Genomic DNA, 13,161 nt, shown 5'->3' with positions numbered 1-13,161 from the left:
AACTCACTCAAGTAACAGTATCCAATAAATACCTCAATGCTGGGGTCTAACTCCAAAATTTAAGTACAGATGCTCCCCTACTTGCGAACAGGTTCCGTTCCAGGAGCCTGTTCGCAAGTCCATTTGTTCGTATGTACGAACAAATGCTTGTATGGAGCGTGATCGCGGGTGGCTCCCGCTCCATACAGCGTCAGGTGCAGGCTGTTCTTACAGCCGGCAGCAGCAGTTCCGACGAGCCGCGGCTCATCGGAACTGTTAACACTTGAAATACGGCTGTCTTCAGAGGTATTTAATGTGTTAACAGTTCCGATGAGCAGCGCGGCTCGTCTGAACTGTTGCCGCCGGGTGCCAGCTGTAAGAAACAGCTTGCACCCGACGTTCAGGGCTCCCGTACGGTGTCCAGCGATAAGCGCTTGATAGGCGCTCTGCATAGGCAGCCCTAGGACCTTTCAGAAGGCCCCCGGCTGCCTAGCAACCGCACAGTGTCTTGCAATCTGACCGGACAGGCTTAATAGAAGCCTGTCTGGTCCCTGCACATAGAGGCATAACTTGAAGCTCCCGGGCCCCAATGCAAAACCTGTAACAGGGCCCCCAACTATAATGCTTTATTCATAGTACTAGGTTCCCTATATTGAAAAGAGAGGCCTTATGGGCCCCCTGAGGCTCCAGGGCCCGGGTGCAACCGCATCCCCTGCATCCTCTATAGTTACGCCCCTGCCTGCACAGTATAATATAATGCCACTGCATTACATCATACTGTGCAGGACAGATAGTTCATATCTTGCGAAGTTCGTAAGTCGAACGTTCACAAGTAGGGAACTATCTGTAATCAGTGATGGAAATAGTCCTCAGACCTCTAATGAGGAAAATAAGTAGAAGTGTATTCACACTGCACAGTACCATGTCCAACCTCTAGGTGGGCTTTGATGCAATAAGGCACCCACACGGTTCTTCTTGTCCTTGTTATTAGATGGCACAAGTTTAATGTACTCCTAAAGGCAGAACAAAATGAGGGTAAGGTCCCCTTCACACAAGTGTATGCGAATTGGTGCACCTCATAGGAACTTTTTTGCACACTGAACGAGGCTTTTTTGTGCATGTATCCGTGTGTTTTCTGTACTGTTTCCAGCTGCAGGACATGTTTATTTGTGCGCCTCAAACAAAGACCGATTGTAATTGCTAATTTGTCTAATGAACTCCAAATGTGTTTTCCAGTAGATTTACTCAGCATATAAGTAGAGATGAGTGAGCACGCTCGGAGACAGCAGTTACTCGAGTGAGTGTCGCTCTTCTCGAGTAACTTTTTACTCGTCCGAGCGTGCTCAAAGGGGCGGCGGGGGTGAGCAGGGGGAGAGAGAGAGAAAGAGATCTCTCTCGCTCACCCCCCCCCCCCCCCCAAACACTCTCGGATCAGTAAGCATTTACTTGAGAAGAGCGACACTTGCTCGAGTAACTGCTGTCTCCAAGCGTGCTCGCTCATCTCTACGTATAACACATTTCCTAGCTTATTGTATGCGCATTTGTGCAACCCCATTGACTTCTATGGAGACTTTGGTGTACAAATTCAAGGGAAAATAGAGCATGCTGCATTTTGGGTTTTTTTGCGCAACCAAATTGTGCAGGTAAAATACTTGCATGTGAATGAGTCTATTGAAATTTTTTAGGTTCTATTCTCGGTATATCGCGTGTGCAAATTTTGCATGTGCGGGTATCTCATGCTGTAAAATAACAAAGCAACGGATACTCCCCTCTCTCCGCTACCAACTCGTCTTGCCAGCTCCGGTCTCTGCTGTGTTTGTTTACAGGCTGCCTGTGACATCCCGTAACTGCTGCCTGTAAATATGATGTCAGCAATGAGATTGCAGGTAGCAGGGGCCGAGCGGAGAGTGGAGAGAGGTGAGTATCTGCAGATTTGAGAATTTACAACATGGGTTTCCCAGTGAGAGGCACGGAATATAGATTGGACAATCCTTTTACTTTTATGTTGTACTGGGAAAGTATTATTCTTAGTTTAGCAATTGAATAGAAGATGTTTGTCATTTTGTAGCTGGTCACAGATGCCACTACAGCTCGGTAGACTTATTACACTCTAGGACAGAGGCCAACATGAAGCTTCTGGGCCCCAATGCAATATCGGTAACAAGGCCCTCAACTATAATGCTTTATTCATAGTACTAAGTTCCCTATATAGAGAAGAGAGGCCTTATGGGGCCCATAAGGCTTCTGGGCCCGGGTGCAACTGCATCCCCTGCATCCGCTATAGTTACACCCCTGCTCTAGGATACCTTTCAGTTCCTTTTCTCAGAACATAGAAGTTGTAGGTTGGAAAAGGAAACCCGGCTCCACTAACTGCCCTCTCACCTGGGTGACACCTATTTGTTGTATGATTACTTAGCATTGCTTCTGTTTGCAGTTGGAAGTTTTGCTGTTTGAACAGTTAACGACTAAAGAATAGAACTGATGTACCTGTCATGCAAGTTTATTCAAGACTCCTTGGAGATGTGCCCAAAGATACCGTATTACCTTAACAAAGGGTTTTATAGAAATGCAGAAGACTTTGTAATTTTGTGCCTATCAGTGTTACTAGCTGGATAGAAAAACGTCATCTTTGCCACTTTTCATTCTGAGACCCATAAGTTTTGTATTTCTTCATTGATTGGGCTGTGAGAAGGCTTGCTATCTTAAGGGGCAAGCTGTAGCTTTTCTTACTACCATTTTTGGGTGCATATATCTTTTTGATTACTTTCTATTTAAAGGGGTTGTCCCGCGAAACAAAGTGGGGGTATACACTTCTGTATGGCCATATTAATGCACTTTGTAATGTACATTGTGCATTAATTATGAGCCATACAGAAGTTATTCACTTACCTGTTCCGTTGCTAGCGTCCTCGTCTCCATGGTGCCGTCTAATTTTCAGCGTCTAATCGCCCGATTAGACGCGCTTGCGCAGTCCGGTCTTCTTCCTTTCTGAATGGGGCCGCTCGTGCCGGAGTGCGGCTCCTCGTAGCTCCGCCCCATCACGTGTGCCGATTCCAGCCAATCAGGAGGCTGGAATCGGCAATGGACCGCACGGTGCACCGCATGGTGCACCGTGGATGAAGATCCCGGCGGCCATCTTACTTAGGTAAGTAAGAAGTCGCCGGAGCTCGGGGATTCGGGTAAGTACTGGCCGTTTTTTTTTTTATTCCTGCATCGGGTTTGTCTCGCGCCGAACGGGGGGGGCTATTGAAAAAAAAAAAAACGTTTCGGCGCGGGACAACCCCTTTAATTGTTTTGAAAATGGCATATAAAAAAAAAGTTCTGCTATTCTGTACCTTTTTTACGGTGTTTACCATGCGGAAAAAATAGTCAAATATTTTAATCCCTTAGTTACCAAGCCTGATTGCGCCTTAATGACCAGGTCAAATTTTGGAAATCTGACATGTGCCATTTTAACATAGAATAACACTGTAAAAGTTTTACATATCCAAGTTATTCTGAAATTGTCTTTTCGTCATATGTTGTACTTCATTTAGGGGGTACAAATAGACTGATAGAGTTTGTGTATACTTATTAAAAGCACCAAAATTGGGAACAATTATAAAAAAAGTGTCATTTTTTTCACATTTTCAACTGCAATATCTCAAATATGTGCAAACATACTGTAAAAATTAAATTTGATATATATTTTCATCTCTTTACTTTATTCTGGAAGCACATTGTAAAAACTTCAGTTATTTTTAACCATTTAGGAGATGTACAGATTTAACACTGATTATTAACATTTTCAGGAACATTTTGTTTTCCTACACCAAGCCAAGATTCATTCACTGAAGGGTGTCATGAGTATTTTGACCCCACAGTTTCTTTTCAGGAGTTAGTATAATTTAGAAGAGAAAAAATACAATTTCATATTTTTGCAAATATGTCATTTTAAAGACAGGATTTTTTTTCTATAGTGCACATGAAAATGGGGATTTGCACCCCAAAATGGATATCCCTGTTTGTCCTGTGTTCAGAAACATACCCACTGTGGCCCTTATCTTATGTCCGTATGCACAACAGGGCCCAAACCGAAAGGAGCAGCCAGTGGCCTTCAAAACAGACATTTTCCTTGCAGGTGTTTTAGGCCCCATTGCCCACTTGTAGAGCCCCTTAGCGACCAAAAAAGAAAAGAACCCCCACAAATGACCCCATTTTGAAAACTAGACCCCTTACCGAATTCATCTAGGGGTGTACTGCATATTTTGACCACACAGTTCTTGAATGAATCTAAGCAGAAGGAAAAAATTACGGTTTTCATTTTTTTGGCAATTGTGTCATTTTAAAAAAATTTTTTGTACAGCACATATATGAATGCCCCCCTAAAATGGATACCCCTGTTTGTCCGGGGTTCAGAGACATACCCTTTGTGGCCCTAATATTATGTTCATATGCACAACGGGGCCCAAAACGGAAGGAGCATTAAATATCAACTGTTTTTTAACTTTTACGTGATCACCATTATACATTGGATAATGTCGATTATGTGACCGGAGACTGCTCACTGCGGCCCTCAGTCACTGCTCCAGGCTCTCTGCTACCTTTAGTAGCCAGGAGCAACGAGATTTAAAATTTCCCAGGCTTTCCCCAGCTTCTGCGCTTGCGTCTGCCATTTTGGTTCCGGGCGCATGCGCCAAAGCTGGGGAAAGGTCCATGGATAAATATCCCATCGGAAGACATCGCCGGAGATCTTAGGTAAGTAATTTCACCTCCCCTCATGGATCGGATCTGTGACACAAAGTGAAACTTTAGCTTTTCCTAACTTTTACATGATCGCCGTTATCCATTGGATAACTGCCATCACATGACGAAGGACCCCATACCGCAGCCCCCCCCCCCCCCCCCATGAAACCTCCATGCTCTCATGTACATTTAGTAACCAGGAGCAGGGAGATTTTAAATTACGCTGGCAATCCATGGCTTTTGCCCGTGCGTCCACCATTTTGGCAACGAGTGCGTGCGCAGAAGCCCAGGTAAGGTCCGCAGATAAATACGGGGGCCTTAGGTACGCAATTTCATCTCACCTCATGGATATACTCCGTGAAGGAAGATGAGACTTAAATTTTTAATACTTTTTTTTTTTGCTTTTACACTTTTTTTTTACTTTTACATGATCGCCATTATCCATTAACAGTGATCATGTGACCGGGAACCACATAGAACGGTTCCCGGTGACATATCTCTGCTCTCGGCTACTCACACTAGCCAGGAGCAGAGAGATTTTAAATTTCCCGGCCTCTCGCCCTTCTGTGCCTGCATGTAACGTATGAAATCTGGCACGCATGCGCAGACGCTGGCGTCGGGTCCTGGGAAACCAGGGTTCCACAGGACATCGCGGAGGACGGAGGCGAGTACATTCAGCTCCCCTCATGGATCCATGAAACGTTAACTTTTTAAAAAAACTTTTTATTTACTTTCATGTGATTGCCGTTATTCATCAAATAACGGCGATCGCGTGACGGGGGGTTGCTTCCCGCGACCCCCCATGACAGCTCCACAGCATGGAGCTATCATATCCACAGCCCATGTGGCTGTAATTCCCAGAGCAAATGTGTTTTTATGACATTGGGGATTAAAGCCCACTTAGGCAGGATGTAAAAGCACTATGGGGCAGTCACTAAGGCGTTAATAGTTCAGATTTTTCGAACACAGCAATATCAAATATGTTTTTTTGGTTGCTTAGATTTTTTTCATGCAAATATAGGAAAGGGGGTTTAATACTTTTACATTTTTTTTTATTTCAATTTTTCAAGCATAAAACAAAACATCACGTCAAAACTTCTGACAGTCTTGTGACATAAATTTCTCAACCGTGGGAGATAAGATTTGGTCAGGTATTGCAGTCTTTAGAATCAGGTTCCACAAGATTAATAATAGGAGCTCCTGGTTGGCCAGTATTTCTGTAACTAGGGTATTTTTGTTCCCCCCACCTTCCCACCCCTTCCCATTTATTGCAAGACAAAGATCAGGTTTGCATGCAGAAGGGATGATGTGGAGGTAAACTTGTGTATTATCACCTTCCATCCTGGGTCAAGAAGTTGTTAAAAACACTTCTTCCCTTGAATATCTGTGACATTGTCCTGCCTGCTGCACTAACAGCGGGCCAAACGATTAGTTAATGGACAGGGATCAGGAATGGTGGACCCCCGTTGATCAACTACTGATGACCTATCCTGAAGATAAGTCCTCAGTAGTTAAAGTCCCACAATAATCCTTTTACTGGCAGGTGAAACATTATGACAAAACCTAAATTCCATCTAATGTACTGTAGTCACTATCAGAAATAAAGGCCAATATAAAAAATAGCAGCACATGCTTAAAGTGTTTTTTCTATCTGTTTCTGAGAAAATCTGGTAATAAGCAATATGCTAGCCATCAACTCCTGTACTGCTTATTATAGTGGGAGGCTGAGGCTCCATGGTGTCTTACTGCATGCAACATAGTCAATATTGGATCACAAAATCTAATACAATAAGTACATTGCAAGATCATGTGCAATTTTACATGTGGTTTTCAACGAATCCACAGGTTACCATACCAATTTCTTTCCTTGTATTCAACGCTGCTAGCTGTACCAAGTGAAGAAGGTGGCTGTTCTACATCTTAAAATGCATCTTGGAAGCCTAGGATTGTTATAGAAGTGGAAAAAGTAGAGAGCGCCACAGGTGGATCCAATCCACACTAGCTCAGCTGTGTGGATGCGGTCACAAAGTGTCTTTTCCTCAGTGCTCCAATCCTTCAATGTAAAGGAGAGCTGCAGATACAGGCTGGGGGGTCTAGATGAAGAACTCCCCCAGATATAATAAAGAAAGAAAAAGAGAAAAAAACCGTCAGAAAAAAGGATCCGCGCTCACAGGTGAAGTGCACTGAGGACAAATTCACGTGTAGACAGTGGTGAAATAAAACACTTACTTGGAAGGAGGGGGGTATGATGTACAGATGCCCCCTCCTCAGAGTGTCCACCACAAGGTATAGAGCTGTGCTCCAAGTAGCAAGATGATTCTCCAGTTGTTGAAATCAAACAGAACTTTTAATACGGCAACGCGTTTCGGTGCAGAATAAGGCACCTTTCTCAAGCATGTTGACATGTTAATGGCTTGAGAAAGGTGCCTTATTCTGCACCGAAACGCGTTGCCGTATTAAAAGTTCTGTTTGATTTCAACAACTGGAGAATCATCTTGCTACTTGGAGCACAGCTCTATACCTTGTGGTGGACACTCTGAGGAGGGGGCATCTGTACATCATACCCCCCTCCTTCCAAGTAAGTGTTTTATTTCACCACTGTCTACACGTGAATTTGTCCTCAGTGCACTTCACCTGTGAGCGCGGATCCTTTTTTCTGACGGTTTTTTTCTCTTTTTCTTTCTTTAGGATTGTTATAGGGATTTTATAGGGTAGGCTGGTTGGGTCGCTCTTTTCAGGGCGGTAGCTCTGTAAGGGTTATTATAGTGGTGATTTAAGGATAGTTGTACAGGCATCCCTTAAAAAACTCATTTACTATCAATATGGACCTTTATTGCTGTCCCTGCCTCTTTAAATCTATGCGTGACTTTTCCATTTGAATTAAAGTGTAGGAGAAGTCATGGTGGATGAGTAAAACAGAACCTTTGTTCTCTACTTCATGGTATTCATCTATTCTCACTGCTACTCTGATTTTTTTTAACTCTAATTATGTGATACCATATAGTTAATACTGTGAATATGGTGAATAATGGGTGTTAAATAATTAAATGGTATGTTCTATTAGACTGCTGGAAGTTCTTTTCTAATACTTCAATATCTGTGGTATTGCTCTGTCCACTGACAACCAATATGCTAAGCATTAACTCCAGCACTATTCATTATAGTGTGAACTGCTGTTCAGGTTGGACTTCATGAAGGCTTACTGCATGCAATGTCCTGCACAATATTGGGTCAAAATTGCATACAATAAGGACACTACAGGATCATATGCGATTTTACATGCAATCTTTAGCAAATTACAAGAGAAACCTCCTTTCTAAAGAAACACATTTGTAGTGTCATAGAACATCATTCTGGACCCCTCCATAATTGTCATACATGTCTGTCTTATGTGGATGCACTGTGCAAATCTGTTATGTCTATTTTCTGTACGTGTGTTACACACCTGCAGCATCTGAAAGGTTAACCCCCTTTAAAATCTTGTCAGTCAGCTCTGCCACATGTTGAATGTATCTATCTTACAGTGTCATGTGGTACACGTGAGGTTATAAGTGTGAGTGTCTGAGAGCGGGAAGGGGTCTTATTCTTTCTGTGTTGGAGCAGGCTTCCATCTTACCTGCTGCTCAGAGCTAACACAGAGCCGCATGGGAGTACCATCAGCTTCCATATTGGTGAAGATGGAAGAGGAGGAACGGCATCCTGTAGCGCATGGGGTGTGGATGTAGAGGAGTGAGCACCATCCAGAGAGAGAAAGAGATAGAGCAACCCAAATGCTAATTGCTACTGAACCAGGTGCCTGTTCACATCACGGCAGTTAATCTTTCCTGTGCGGCCGTCCGCCAACAGATCACCACACAGAAGTATGTGATTTCAACACCCATGCAGAGAATGTGTGGGGTGCATTTAATCTAAGTCTTCTGCTAAGTAATTGTATTTTATCAGAGAGTATGTGGAACGGATCTTGCCTTCTCCAAAGTATATTTTGTGTCCAGGACCGGTGACTTGTAGATAACGTGGACTATAGGGCCGCATTGTTCCTGTGTAATTTTTGCCTCCCAACCTCTGAGCTTCTGTCTGTAACTACTGCCGTGAATGCACCTGTAACTACCTGTTTTGCAAAGTTATTCAAGTAAAGTTTTATTGAGCCTCATCCGTTCCTGATGACCCGAGGTACGATACACTTGTCCAGTGTTTATTGATCCGTATATTACAGTATGGGGGCACTATTAGTGTCTGGGGGCACAAAGGGGACACTTTCTGTATGAGGACAGGGGCACTATTACTGTATGAAGGCACTATGTGCTGACCACTATTACTGTGTGGAGGTACAAAAGGGGCACTGTTACTGTGTGTGGCCAGAAAGGGAATACTTTTACTGTGTGGAGCCTAAAGGGGGCTCAAGGACTTTGTGGAGCACTATGGATGGAGAGTGTGCAGAGAGGTGGGGAAAGGTAGAGATGTGCTGAAAAAGCAAAAAAAACAAAGATGTCTGAGATGCTGAGATAAATTTTTGGTGGAAAGAAGTTTTCATGACTGCCTGGGCTAGATGGAGAAGAACAGTGGAAGTGAATGTCTCCAATCAAAGACAAAATCAACTGTGTGTTATTGTTTTTAATTAAACTATAGTAATAAGGTCTATAGACTATAGATAGTATATAATACACATCTATATATCCCAGTAATGCCACTGGAACTTGATGATCCAGGCAACAAGCTAAGGAGAAGTGGCCTAGATCTGAAAATATCCCAATGGCCCATCTGACTCTAGTTATACCCTTGGACATACTAGTTTGCATGTAGATATGCTATTACATTTGGCCCACAGGGATGCAGTAGATGAAATTGTACTGCACTATAATGCTATGACCTGGGATCCTAGAAAGTATCATACAAACACCTTTCTGCAGATGCATTTTCTCTCATAATAATTGATAACATTAGTGTGTATTAATTAAGTGTCATCAAGTCAGATTCTACTCCAGAATAATGTTTCTGCCTTCGGTCCGAGCCTTTATTCACAGCAGTGTATTTGTGATTTCTAGTAGTTTTTCCATCAGTCTTCTCCATCACTCTCTCCTTCCACCTTTCACTTTCTCTATTCATGTTAAAGCATTTATTGCTTTGTAAACCGTTTTCTACCAGTGATCAAAATCACTTGTAGTAAGGGATATAATTACTGCTTAGATCTCAGTTTGCAAATTTTGGGACTGAAGTACCCAATCACCTATTTACTATTCTGTAGACTTCCCATACTAATTCTTGTCCTGTTCTTTCCCCAGATTAGGTCTCTAATCTAAGCCTTCAAAAGACTTAAAATAGTTTTTCAATGTAACTCCCTCTGTCAGTGGCAGGATACGCATGGGTCGGAGCGGAAGACGCTGCTCCAACCACCGTGTAGTGGGCGCTGCTCGTAATGATACTGGTGTATCTTGACACCACCGGAAGTGTGGGTGGCGACAAGATACAGGCAGTTTGACATGCCGTTCACGTCCCCAGCACCCTATAGACTGGTTAGGCAGGCTCTTCACGCCCCTAGGAACTGTTTGCCTGGTATGTGAGTTGCAGGCGACCAGGCAGATACTCGCAAACTCCATAGCGCGATATGGGGAACGCTTCAATCAATAAAGAATGTGGCAGCATCCATAGGTGTAGAAATAGTAGCAAATGAACTAAAATTCACTTTGTCCTTTTCAGAGACGAAGATCCAATTCCTTGATGTTCTGGTCCGGAAGGTAGGTACTCACCTGCTAACTGACCTATACACCAAGGTTACGGACCGCAATAGCCTCCTTCTATATGATAGTGTGCACCCGGCATCAACCAAAAACTCACTCTCCTGGAGTCAATTACTACAGGTGCGAAGGGTGACAAATGATGACACGGTTGATGCCAGACTTAAAGAGATGTGCAACAAATTTAAAGTGAGGGGGTACCCTCGACCCCTATTAGAGGAGGCTAAAACCAAGGTTAGAATGTTCTCTCAACAAGACCTAATAACACCTAAATTGCGATCGAAGTCTTGTGACAGGATTCCTTTCATTTCTACATTTAATCATCTGAGCCCGAAAATAGCATCAATATTACGTAGACATTGGCCATTGATAGCTGACTCTAATAAGGATGTACCTGAATTCAAAAAATTTCCCATGATGGCATATAAAAGAAATCCCAATATTAGCAATAAAGTGACATGTGCATTATTCGACAGAGGCCCACGGTCTATACAGCGGACATTGGCAGCTACAAAAAAAAGGAATTTTCCCTGTCTTAGCTGCTCCGTTTGTAATAATCTCCTGAAAGGAGATAGCTTTAGACACCCCCTTCAGAGCACGAAATATTATATACGGGAACGTTTTACATGTGCTTCAGATTTCGTGATATATTTAATTACTTGCCCATGTGGCCTTGGATATGTAGAGGAAACCACCACAGATGTCCGTTCTCGGATTGTAAAACATAAGTCCACTATTCGGAAAAACTATAAAGATTTGCCATTACCGAAACTTTTTAACGAGCATAATCATGCGATTTGCCTACTTAAATTTCTCATCATAGATCACATCCCAGTGTCGCCGAGAGGGGGCGACAGGGTGTCATTATTAAAAAGAAGGGAGCTTTTTTGGATCTATGAATTGGATACGATGTCACCAAAGGGATTGAGATTAGAGTACCACTATATGCCCTACATCTAAATATGGTTCTTGTATATTTTAGCGGTATCAACATTCGATATGATGTATTCACTGTGTTATTTATGTCATGTTGATAATAGTTTTGTTTTGTTTTGTAGATTTTGGACTACGTATGGTCGATCACGCTCACCCAGGCACTTGGCTTCAGTTTGCATATATTTGATTATAGTCTTCTTGGCTTTCTATAGCATTAATAAAGGAATTGTGTTGTAGCATCTCAGCAATTGTGGAGTGTGATTTTTTTAGAAATTTCTGCTACTGTGTTCTAAATTTACTCAGAAACTATTTTTGATATAAGTTATAGTCTGCACTTTGAGTTTATGCCCAGGTGTAGTTCTTTTAGATATATCCATTGACAGTATGTGTTTATTGCAAACCTGATCACATTGTCTTGGGTCTGCTTGTGACAATGTGATATATAATATTCATGGTCTATGGCCATATTTCTTAATACACATATTTTAAAAAGAACTGTTTTGTACCAAACACAACTTTGTGTACATATTTTGAATTAGTTGCGGGCTATTGCCTGTACAACTAGATTGCTGAATCTCCCTGTCAGGGCATCTAGGGATGATTATATATTCATGGGATGACTGATATGCGTCTTCTCGCGAGACCGGGGAGATCTCACAATAGCGCAGCAACTGGGTGATGCCCGCGGGATGCATATTTGGTATTTCAGCCGCACTTAAGTGGCGCTGCTGATTAGAGCCACCTGATTGGCTCTTCGGCACCACGTGACTACACAGCGTGCACGCGGATTGCCTTAAGCAGCCGTGCACTACACACTACACTTAAGCAGTCGTGCACAGACCCCCTTTTGGAGATGTGCACGAGTGCTACTTCACGAGACCTGCGGGGGTTAGGGTTTAGGGTTACGGGTTAGGTTTAGGGTTAGGTTTAGGGTTAGCACGGCTGATCGTGCACGACTGCTTAAGTGTAGTGTGTAGTGCACGGCTGCTTAACTGTAGTGTGTAGTGCACGGCTGCTTAAGGCAATCCGCGTGCACGCAGTGTAGTCACGTGGTGCCGAAGAGCCAATCAGGTGGCTCTAATCAGCAGCGCCACTTAAGTGCGGCTGAAATTCCAAATATGCCCGCGGGATGATGGTTTACTTGTGGGACGTCCATCAGACAGGACAATATCAGAGCATTCTCGCGCATGCGCAGATCACAAGCATGATCGGGGAGGACGCAAGTTCTCACGATACTACAACAACCTTGCACATGCACAGTTACCCGCATGGGACGCCGTTGTGATATGCCATGAAAACGGAGTATGCCTGGATGGAAGCGGTTCGACTATACTTTGTAATTATGTATATAGATGTACCGGAAGTTGGGGGCGTGTCCTTTACAATATGGCATGCTATTTAACCTCTTCGTGACATGGCCTATTTTGGGCTTAAGGATGCAACAATTTTTGGCGGATTTTCTTCTCCGTTTATCAAAAGTCATAACTTTTTTATTTTTCCGTTGACGCGGCCGTATGAGGGCTTGTTCTTTGCATGGCGAACTGTAGTTTGTATCGGTGCCACTTTTGGGTACATAGACTATATTGTAAAACTTTTTTTTTTTTTTATGATAGCAGGGAGAGAAAACGCATCAATTCTGCCATAGATTTTCTTATTTATTTTTTTTACAGCGTTAATCATGCAGCATAAATGAGACATTCCTTTTTTTCTGCGGACCGGTACGGTTACAACGATACCAAAATTCTTACATTTTTTTCAGGTTTTCCCACTTTTCTGCAATAAAAACCCT

The sequence above is a fragment of the Eleutherodactylus coqui genome, chromosome 7 (assembly GCF_035609145.1).
Source record: "Eleutherodactylus coqui strain aEleCoq1 chromosome 7, aEleCoq1.hap1, whole genome shotgun sequence".
Taxonomy (NCBI): domain Eukaryota; kingdom Metazoa; phylum Chordata; class Amphibia; order Anura; family Eleutherodactylidae; genus Eleutherodactylus; species Eleutherodactylus coqui.
The sequence above is the reverse complement of the archived record's forward strand: the minus strand, read 5'-3'. Positions refer to the sequence as shown.